This window comes from Coturnix japonica, chromosome 1, assembly GCF_054131305.1.
Source record: "Coturnix japonica strain WE chromosome 1, WE-NBRP24, whole genome shotgun sequence".
In the NCBI taxonomy this organism is placed as follows: Eukaryota; Metazoa; Chordata; class Aves; order Galliformes; family Phasianidae; genus Coturnix; species Coturnix japonica.
In genome coordinates, this window is record NC_140663.1 from 32,460,646 (window position 1) to 32,472,282 (window position 11,637).

Here is an 11,637-nt window from a genome sequence, read left to right on the forward strand (position 1 = left end):
TAAATGGGGTTGTTAAGACCAAAGATCAGTACGCAGCACATGGCCTGGCTGAACACCGTAAAATTGGCCTTATCCTATTCCTCAAGAAATAGGGTAAAGAAAACTCACACACAAAAAAGATCTTTTCTCTGGTTCTCCTTGATGGCCCCCTGTCTTTGCTGTCCTGGGAACTGTCCTTGTGAACTATCTTTATGTTAGTACACTTCATAGACAATTAAAGTCTGCACATTAAAAACTGTATAAACACCACTTTTAATATTTATGATAATGACTACTAAACCTTGAAAGACTTGCAAGGATTTCATCGGGCTTGCAGAAGTATTGATCCATTTTCTAAATCAAAGGCTCTTTTCATCTTCTCCTATACTTTTCAGAGCATTATTTTTCCTGAGAGTAAGTTGTTCTATGTTTGATTTTAAAGACCCATGATGTATGTAAGTGTTCAGATATGTTTTGCACACTCCAAATACATTCTGAAAAAACTTGGCTGCAGCTTTTTCTTCTCAATCTCTTGCCTTCATACATTTTTTATTAGTGTTGTAATCTAAATATAAAATGAGTATACCATTCACCTAGGCTAATCAGATCTGACTACATCTAAATGATATTTGGGATTTTGCCCTGCATGAGGACACTGACTGCCTCCCTGAGGATATAATTTTACTGTTGAGGTTTATGATCAGGAAGACTAATCAGTCTTGTGATGCATTCTTCAGTATTTCATTATTATAAGATTAATTAATTTATTTTTTTCTAACTGATGAAAGAAACTGGAAGTACAGCTCAATGTTTTGTAAACGTGTGATGGATAATTTCAAGTATTTGCTTTTCCTCATTTTACTTCAGGGACTAAAATTGTGTCCTAAGCAAAGACAGAAGAAAAGCATAAGTTATTTTATGAAGTGAATAAACAGTTTTATTGACTGTGTGATGCCAGTGAGGGGAGTGCACAAATCCACAGTAATTCATGATGGTAGCATGGAAAAAAATCACAATACATAATGTGTTGTGGTCACTTGCCTCACTCCTTCCTCAGGTGACCTACACTGAGAAATATCTGAGGAATCAAATTCCTTTCAAGATCCGCACAAATTTGTTCCGCATGAATGTGTGGAAGAATTTCTTTACAGTGAGGGTGACGGAGCACTGCAACAGGCTGCCCAGGGGAGTGGTGGAGTCTCCTCTGGAGATATTCAAGACCCGACTGGACGCCTACCTGTGTGATGTGGTGTAGGGAGCCTGCTTTGGCAGGGGGGTTGGACTCGATGATCTCTAGAGGTCCCTTCCAACCCCTACAATAATGTGATTCTGTGATTCTGTGATCCTTGAAGTACACACAGCACTCTTAGACAGTTTCTGATAGAGTAAGAAAAACGTCTGTAGTTTGTTTTCATGTTCTGTAGACTCTAGAAAAGGAAAAGAGAATTATACTGTGAGTTGATCTTATTTTTCTTTGTTACTCAAAAGTCAGTGTTGTCGTCATCCATCCTGACCAATGAAAAATATACCTACGCAGAATCTATTGCACAAGGTCCTGTGAGTAAAGGGCCTGAATTAACAGCACACTTTCACATCCTAGGATTTTTATTTATTTTAAGAGCAGAAAGAGTTCAGGGCAGATAATCCTTTAGCTCGCCCTTAATTTTAACCGAAGATCTGTTATCACTGCTTAGCACAGTACATAGCTATGCTCTGAAGCCTCGTATTGGACTGGTTCCTAACAGTGATATGGTTTAAATGTTTGAAGCTGAGTCTGTTTACGCACTTCGCAGAATCACAGTTCCTTATCTTTTGGGAAAATAAAATATTACTTCAGTACACCACCTGAAGCATCACTGGCAAAGAAAAATAAGAAATATAGCTTATGTGAAAAGAGCAGTACGTGCTGAGGGAACGATGTGTTCAGAAGGGCTGAAAGATTATTATTAATTCACTCACATTTCCTTTGCAAGTCAGTCTTCACCAATGTGAGCATGGCTGTGGACCGCAGAGCAGAAAGACAGTCTCTCATCCAAAAAACTTACTCCAAAAGAATGATAAAAAGTTAGAGATGACAAAAATCCAGACAGTGTTTCAGAGTTGATAAAAGTGAAACCTCTGTCTGCTCAGCAGTTAAGCATCCTGTCCACTTTTCACAGACATCAGCAAGAGCAAGCTTTGAAGAAATATGTGAAAGATAAAAAATAGACTGTTTTTTAATTTTTACAAGGGATCCCTTCCCAGTTGTATGGAGCAACTTCACCTGACAAATATTCATTAAAAAACATTAACAACTGTAAAAGCACATTGCAGTCAAATTTTGTTGGATGACCACCAAAGACTGCAGCTCCCTTCCATGGTTAACATAAAATGTTGATAGGTAGCGCTACACAAGACTTTAATAAATTCTTTGCAGTCATTTGGGAAACCATCAGAGAGGAAGATATAAATTATAATATCCACTTATTGAATAGTTTTTCTTCTTCTCCAGTATATTTCAATAACTTCCTTAATATTTTCATCATTTCATCATCTTTATGCAAGCTTCTTTTGCTCTGTTGTCTCAAGCGAAAAATCCAAGATTCTACTCTACTGGTAATCACATAAGTGCAACAGCATCACTTTTGTTTTCAGTATTTGTAGGTGTAAGTCAGGATCAGGTTTCTTGTATTAGAATTTACAAAAGTTGTACGTATAACCTGTGCTCTTCACTGTTCAAATAATTTAGCTGGAAAAAGTTTTTGTTGCTGGGCCTGCTCATACAGTTTGAAGTCAGCGGTGGAAAGCAAACAGATAGAGCTGATTTCAAGTTTTCAAATGAAATATTTGCCGTGAAAAAAAAATTGCACATTGTTAGTTCCAGGAATAATAAGAACAGTTTACATGAGAATCTTACTCTTAAAAAAACTCCATCTGTTTAAAAAGAGCAGACACACTACTTTGAATTACGTCTGCAGTCATATTATTGACAGCTTGACAGTTATTCTTTGATACATGTAATTTACAAACAGTGCCCACCAGCTCAGTGTTCCATATTGTTGTTTTCATTTTATTTTCTCGCCTTACAGTCTGTACTTAAAAGTTGTGCCAGCAGGAGTGACTTTTGCCAAAGGAATTAACCCTCTCATGCTGTAGTGTAGAAGTCACATGAAGACAAAACTGCTCCATGGTTCTTTTAGCATCCCCCCTTCACGTTTTGTTTTTTTTTTTAAGCATTGAATAAGCACAAGTTCTTCTAATGAGAAATGTTGTTGCATAAAAATGTTGACAGAAATGCCATCCAGCATGTCTCCAGGTCTGACCCGCAGTAAGATGTGAGGAGCTCGCGGTGTTGGGTCCAGCTGCTCTATTTGATACACCATGATTTGTGTGCATTTAAACATGAAGTTTGAAACTGCCAGAGCTTATTCTGAAATGTTCAGTTGGATTTGGCTCCAATTAGAAAGATGGAGAAAAAAATCAGGAATATCAAGAGCTGGCACAAGAAGAAATGCATATACAAAATTACAAGTATAATTTAAAAGACAGATTTAAGCTCTTTAGAGCAGCAAAGCAGTTTAATCTGTTAGTCTTGATCACATAATGGCAACTAACTCAAAATACTCTCTCACTCCTAAGGATTATAATAAAGGAAGTGATTCCTGGCCAAAGGATCTTAGGGTGGGTGAGATTTTATCACCATTAGTGCACATTATCCTCAGTAAGAACAGCAGAATTTAGCCAGATACAAAGAATCTGTCCAGAAGAATCTATCCAGTGTTTTTTTTAGCAAAATGTGGTATTTCTTAAAGAAAAAAATAAATAAACAAAAAGAAAGCTCTACATACCCGGCGGTTTTGGTGATACTGATCCCCATTCTAACCTCAACTTTTAAAGTGCATGGAAAGATGGAACACAGCAGCTAACAGAAAAAAAACTTACAAGCTCAAACAGGAAGCTGAGAGAAGCAAGAAAAGCAAGGCAATTTCTATTGACTGATCACCATAGTCTTATTAAAGCAACAGCATTGTGTCCACTTTCCTCACCTTGAAGTTACTGAACCATGATGACATAAAAGAAATCATCAAAGAAGTAGGAAAGGAATGTACAGTGGAAAGTTCCATGAAGTTTTCTCAGTGCAGATAGATTTTTTACAGAGATGTTCAGAAGTGAATATTTCACATGTATTTTGCCATAAGTACATCCCTCAGGAGATTTACATTAGACTCAAGGATGTCTGTGTTGAATGATTGACAGTAAAAAACTACTTAGCAATTTTATGTTTAATCACAGTAAATACTTTCCTAAGTACTTTTTGGGCACCAGTGTGCATTTTGTAGTGACTGACTAATGTCTAACCCTCATAATGTATAATGTCAGCAAACCTGTTGTTGTGGAGTAAAGTCTTTGTTGTATCTTACTTTAATCGCTCAGAAAGCTTGTATTGTTTTTCCACAGTCAATTGCTTGGAATCAGAAACTTTCCAGAGGAGAGCCACAAAAATGACCTAAGGGATAGAACACTTTCCCTGTGAGGTGAGACCAAGAGAGCTACGGCTATTCAGCCTGGAGAAGAGAAGGCTCCAGGGAAACCTCACGGTTGCCCTTTGGTATCTAAAGGGGTGCAGATATAGGGAAGGAGATCCTCCTCTTTGTCAGGATCTGTTGTGATAGGACAAGGGGAAATAGTTTTAAACCAACTGAGAGATTTAGACTGGATATAAGAAAGAAGCTTTCTATAGTAAGGTTGGTAGGGCACTAGAACAGGTTGCCCAGGGAGACAGATGGTGGGTGACCTGTCCCAAGAGACACCCAAGGCCAGACTGGATCAGATTATGAGCAACCTGACAGCTGTAGATGTCCCTGTTCATTACAGACGAGTTGGACCAGATGACCTTTATAAGTCCCTTCCAAATCAGATGGTTCTATGACTTGACTGAGTCTATGACTGAGTCCCTCAATCATGCATCACATTCCTACAAGTAAAGAGACTAATTCATGCCTTATAGCCCTAGTTTGTTGTCCATAGGATACCATATTTTATTTATCTAACCATTTCACTGTTTTTCCATGGCAATAGGAAGCAATGTGTTTATGCTAAACCACATAGACAATACAGTGGCACTTGGCTGGCAGTAAGCTGATGGATTAGCAACTCCTCCTTGTCCAGTGTGGAATGTAAGCCCTCCCTGATTTCTAATTGACAGTTTTCTATTCTTCAGATGACCTTGGTTATTTTCCCTCTTTCTGTGTAAACCATCACAATATTTATTATTTTTTTCAGTAATGTTACTTATCTAGAAAAAGCATTGGTTTTAGGCACAGATAAAGCGGACTGCCATTTTCCATCACTTGCAGGGAGTGGTAGAATAGCCCCAACTTTATTTCTTATGTTCTTTTTATAAGGAGTTGGGGTATTGGCAAACATCTGGGCAGAGAAAATCTCTTTGTTTCTTCAGTCAGCAAGGACACCCTTACACTCTCCATTATTGCGGCTCATCATACACAGTAGTAGGTATCTACTAATAAACAAGATCAAATTCACTTATTCTTCATTCATTATTAAAGGATAGCTATATGCAGATACACTCATTAATAGCAATTTTTTAATAATGTATGCATAAAATTAGAAGGCGTGTCCATATATGTTCCATATAGAGTGAGGCACACACATACAAAAGATATTCGTAAATATAGATAACTACTTTTAATTGCTTCATAAATATGTAAACAATTTCTTATTTAATTTATTTGTTAGATTAAAAAAAAAAAAAAAAAAAAAAAGATAATCCACACAGCGAGCTCCATAAAGAGGAATCATCACTTTGTTACTTATAAAGTTGTTTTCTAACAAACCCAAGAAAAATTCTCCTTCATTTAAGGTGGCATTTTATTTATCATATCTACTGTCAGGTAACTTTTTACTAATTAAGGGAATAACAGGCAGAAAGTTCAAGTCCACCTATACAGGTTGATTGCTACTGCTTGGTAAAAAATCAATCTTTTTAATACACCCAAACATGAGGATAGAGATACTTAGAAATCACAGAATCATAGAATGGTTTGGATTGTAATCGGCCTTTAAGATCCTCTAGTTCTTTCTTTCGGCTATAGGCAGGGACACCTCCCTCCAGGCCAGGTTGCTCACAGCCACATCCAGCCTGACCTTGAGAGCTTCCAGTGAGGGGGCATCCACAGCCTCACTGGGCAACCTGTTCAGTGTCTCACCACCCTGACAGTAAAGAATTTCTTCCCAATATCTAGTCTAAGTCTACCCTTTTCCAGTTTAAAGCCACTTCCCCTTGTCCTGTCCCTACAAGCCCTTCTAAAAAGTCCCTCCCCAGCTTTCCTTCAGGTACTGGAAGGCTCCTATAAGACTCCCCCAGAGTCATCTCTTTTCTAGGCTGAAGATCCCCAGCTCTCTCAGCCTGTCAAGACCATAAGCCAAATTCAGAAGAGGGATAGTATTCTACAACACAATGTAACTGGAAAACTTTTTAAAATCATAATTATTAACTAACATCTGTTTCCAATATGGTACTAGCAGGAGAACATAATCCTTGAATAGAGGGATGTGCAACAATGTCAGGAGTGGTAATTACTTAGTAATATGGTATTAATGAGATCATTGCTGAAACTCTCTGCTGTCTGCACTTTCAAAAGGATGTGGACAGCAGGAACTCAGAAAGAAGCTACAAAAATAGCTATTGTTCTGGAAATAATTATTTTGCAGTGAAAGAGAGTGACAAATTCTATTCATTTCATTAATAAATACAGTGAATGGATCATATTCTACCAGTAGCCATGTGGGAAAAAAGATATTTTTGATAACAAATTCATATTTAGCATAGCAGAGGAAGACATGATAAGACCCAAAAGACATATTTTAAAAAGTGAATTGAGTTTCCTGGTTCTCCTGTGTATTGGTAGGCAGAAATCAGACCTTTCATAATCTCTATTTCCAGCATATGAGTTCTCAATTCATGACAAGAATTAACATTTATCTATTACACCTTACTGTAATATTTTGCAGTTCATGCTGCTGAATCTCATGTCTAATTCCCCAGTCCTTGAAGTGATGCAACCCTTTTAATTTGATATCCTCAGTCTTCTCCATTTTCTGTTTCACAATGCTATCAACAAGTTTGAATCTAATTTCCTCTATGTCTTCCTGTGAAAATATTTCTCCGAATACATATTCTTAAAAATCGGCCTTGAGTACCTCCCCCCAGCCTAATCATTTATATTTCAATATTGCCCTAAATTTGTTACCTTGGTCACCTTACATTTGCACTCTTAAACTCCACTTTCTCCAAGCAAGTGATTTTCTTTTCAGCAGCATAATGACTGCATTGTAGAAAGACAGACAGAATATATCCCCTTCTTTTCCTTTCTCTAGAACATGAAGTCATGCTATTTAAAGGGGAAAAAAAGTCAGAATCAAGTTAGTTTGGCACATCCTGCTTTGGTAAACCAATATTTTACTTCCCTTTTATCTGCAGCTTTAGTAGTCTTTCCCTTCAAAACCTGTTTTAAAACTACATGTACTATTGAACCAGACTTAAAATCCACAGTTGCTTGCACTGATTTCCCCTCCTAACATAACTACACACAATGTTCTTGTGTTCAAATCTAGTACAATTGCTAACGTGGTGGGTTTGATTTGAAATAGTTGCTTTTGGACCTATGTTTTAGTGCTGGTTCTAAAAGGAATTGGTCACTGTTGAGTCTGTTGCACCTTGGCAGAAACAACTCAAAAGTTTCTTTTCACTTCTCTTATAGTTATTTCCCATTGCCTCATTCAAATTTACCCTTCAGTTTTCTCCTAAATCTTCAACTTACCAAAAAGCACAGCAAACAATTTTATTTTATTTTGTGCTAATAGTTAAGGTTTGTTTATCTTCTCTACCGTACATCTTTTATCTTCCTCAGCCTCTGTCTTCATTCCTACATATCCTTTGTGTTTATTGCATCAACACAGTGATGAATTGCTGTAGAGGAATCATTATCTTAACTGGTTGTTTATCAGCTGTTCCTCTGTGGCTGCCTGTGCTCATTCTGTGGTCCAAGGCAAGGCAGCTCACTGCTTTCAGGGATATACAAACCAATGTGTTTTTTTATAATTCCTGAGCCTCAACTTCTATCTGGACACTTGTAAAGCTGTTGCTATTTATCAAATGGCAAGTATCTACATGCCTAAATTGGTTATATCCAGCATTCCGAAATACAAAATCCAGTTAGAGACCTATGTCTGTACATCCTTCCACTTAATTCTAACTGATCTTCCAATTGCCAAAGCCAAGGCAACTTTCTCTATCTTCCTTAAATGCAATCTGCCCTAAATTTGTCAAATTCTATTGTGCTTAGAATTTGTCTCAGAAATTTTTGGTGAAGAAATGAGTGACATAATTCTATATTCAGGATAGCATTGCCTGAAATAATTATACAAAATAAGAATATCTTAATGACACGTTTACATCAGTATTTCTTTCTCTCATATAAGCAATGGACCAAATGACATTAAATTAAAGCAATTAAATTTTATTTTCTGTAAGAGTGGGGGGAAAATTCCTTTCACTTTTATTTAAAACTGTGGGAAATATGAAAATAATCCTGGCTGTTGAGGAGTTGGTTGACTTTCCTTCAACTGTTAAAGCTTTCTGATTCCAGTGGTGTCCAGGAAATATCACATTGCATGAAATAAAGAGGTATGTGTCTAATCCATGCCCCAGCTTAGAAACTGCCTCCTGTCAGCAATTAGACTCTTTAGCTGCCTTTTCATGCTTGTTTCTGAGGCCTGTGGAACCTAAAACTTAAAGATTTTGGACAAATATTCCTGTTTACAATGTGATCTATCTCTTCCTTCCATTTAATAGAGGCAGTTTCCGCCTAAGAGCTGATTTTACCTTCTCCACTTCTGTTTGAGTATGGAAGGTGAAATACGTTTTAGGCCATAATGACTAAGCTCAACCTTGATGCTGATTTGTGGGCTTTTTTCATAGCTAAAAGAGCTTTCCAAAAAAATAACAATAATTTTTTAACACTCGACTCTCAGTTATTAACTAATATTCTCCATAGGATTATGGTTTGTTTGTATTTGACAGAACTACCTACCGGAGTGAAACTATGGCCCTTTGGACATCAAAAGTATGACTCAGTTCCATGAGTGGATTTTACTCTCTGGCTTATGTTTTCAAGGTATGCATTTCAACAGTATATAATGTCCTGTAAGCCCTCTGTCAACATCACCAGCACCACACAGGATAGGACATTTTTTATTGGCATGAAAATCCTGGTACCTCTCTTCCTGTGGTTTTGCTTTTTCATACGTAGGCATTTAGATTTAAGTTTGAGGAGAAAAAGATATTTATACATCTACATGTATAACATCTACATCACTACTGTTGCAATACGAATAATGTTGTTAATAAATAACAAGAAAATTATCCTTGTTTTCTAATATTTTACCTTCTCTTTATATTAATTCTAACTGACTCAGTATTGATTTTATCTTTCATAAATGTTTTTCTATTTTAAAGTCCTTAGTAGTGTAGGACATTATTAAAGAGAAGTAGTTTCTGATCCTCGTCATAATAGGCATGTTGTCAGTATCAGCAGATACTTTCTGGCATTCTCATTTAAGTACTTATGCTGCATTTAACATAGAGTGGTGAGTATTACACATTTAGAATGTGTAAGAAAAAAAAGATCACCAGAATATGCATGTTATATTAACAGAATATTTGTTTTGGCCATGATACAGTTTCTATAATGTGTTTTTTTTCTTGGGGTTAAACTATTTTTTTACACCACTGATAAAAGTGCTCATTTTAATCAGAATCTGTTCTTGATTTGCTAGGAAAGAGACCCATAGTTACAAAAAATCCCCACTGGCTTAGCTTACCAAGATGATGGAATATAAAAACATTCTCCAATGCATTAGAGAGGTAGTAAGACAAAGAATTTTCAAATGTAATTGAGAAGGGAAAAAAATATGTGGTTTAGCACAAAATTGCAGTTCTCTTTCTCTGGTCTTTTTTTTCTTTTTTCTTTTTATTTTTTTTTATTTTTAATAGAATCCTCAATTTAGTAATAGCCATTTGTATTTTATGAAATAATACATTTTTATTCTATCAGAATGGCTACATTTTCATACATATAAGCTGAGTCACAGGAAACTGCTTCTTTAAGGAAATAATTATTTGAATTTTTTCTAAAATAGCCTAATCCCTCTCTAAAGTGGAGAAACCACAATGGATAAAGTATTGGATAGATAGTCATACTTAAGAAGTTGAGATCAATGGCTCAATAACCGTTGCTGAGTGGTCTTCCTCAGGAGTCAGCATAGGAACCAGCACCATTTAATATCTTTATTAGTGACACGGACAGTGGGACTGAGCGTACCCTCTGTAAATTTGCAGATGACACCAACCTCCATGGTGTGGCTGACACACTGGAGGGAAAGGATGCCATCCAGAGGGACCTTGACAGCCTTGAGAGGTGGGCCTGTGAAAATTTCATGCAGTTCAACAAGGCCAAGTGTGAGGTCCTGCACCTTGGTGGTGTCAGATGATTAAAGAAAACTCAGCATGACCCAGCAATATGCACTTGAATCTCAGGAAGTCAGCCATATCCTGGACTCTCTCAAAAGAAGTGTAGCCAGCAAGGCGAGGAAAGGGATTCTCCTCCTCTGCTCTCAAGAGACTTTACCTGCAGAACTGGGTTCAGTTCTGGGACACCCAACAAAAGGACATAGTCCTGTTGGATTGAGACTAGAGAAAGGCCATGAGGATGCTCAGAGGGCTGAATCACCTCTCCTGGGGAGATAGACAAAGAGTAATGGCTTTATGCTGAAAGAGGTAGGTTTAGATCAGACATAAAGAAGAAATTCTTCACTATGAGCTCTGTGAGGCACTGGAAATTGTCCAGAGAAGCTGTCCTATCCTTGGAAGTGTTCAAGGCTGGGCTGGGTGGGGGTCTGGGCAACTTGCTAAGTGGAATGCGTCCCTGCATTCTACATCCTCTGATTACTGACCTTGTATCTACTGACTTTCTTGATAATTTGCTTAAACTTTATTTCTATATGCCCAACAGAATCATTACTAAAAAGCAGTTATGACTAGACTTATTCTTATTTGTGCAAAACTGCTGAGTTGATTGCTAATTCTAATCAAAATTATTTTTTCAACCCTACTGAAGAAAACACAATTGCATGGAAATCACCAAGAGCACAGTTCACCCTCCACAAACTTATAACTGGTGGGAAAATGTAGTTGCAGTTTCATTATTTGCTCTAAGGAGCAAATAATACAGTACAGCAGTTCCCACAATTATTTCCCCTAAAAATTGAGCTCTTTCATACTTTTTGCTTGTTGAGGCTCAGGTGAACCTTGTGATATCAGATTTATTCCCTTGTCAGATGAAAATTAAGCTTTAACTATTCTTGAAAATCCCTTCCCAATCCTGTGGTTTGTGAAGCACAAACCACCCCACCATGCAAGCTGCGCCTTCGTGTACACCTGACCTACTACAGTTTCCTGCCCTGTCTTCAGAGCTCAAAGAGAATGACAAAAGATAAGTTCTGATACAGTCGAGTGGCTACAGAATACTGAAAGCAACATTAAATAAATGAACTATTGTTAGCTATCAGTCTGACTCTCTGCCAAGCAGCTAAATGAAT

The 11,637-nt window shown here is 37.1% G+C and overlaps 2 long non-coding RNA genes across 2 annotated transcripts in view; one reads left to right on the forward strand and one right to left on the reverse strand.

The window, feature by feature from the left end:
- The window catches only part of LOC107310351 (uncharacterized), a 48,778-nt gene extending 39,375 nt beyond the window's left edge, over positions 1–9,403 (forward strand). The window contains exon 5 of the long non-coding RNA XR_001553575.3: positions 9,062–9,403. This is a non-coding gene — a long non-coding RNA (uncharacterized LOC107310351). The remainder of the gene's footprint in view (positions 1–9,061) is intronic.
- On the reverse strand, positions 1,277–3,894 carry LOC146762347 (uncharacterized). The gene is made up of 3 exons (XR_014942344.1): positions 3,807–3,894; positions 1,939–2,019; positions 1,277–1,406 (listed from the first exon to the last, which is right to left on the reverse strand). It is a non-coding gene; the product is annotated as an uncharacterized LOC146762347 (long non-coding RNA).
- Positions 9,404–11,637: the final 2,234 nt, after the last annotated feature.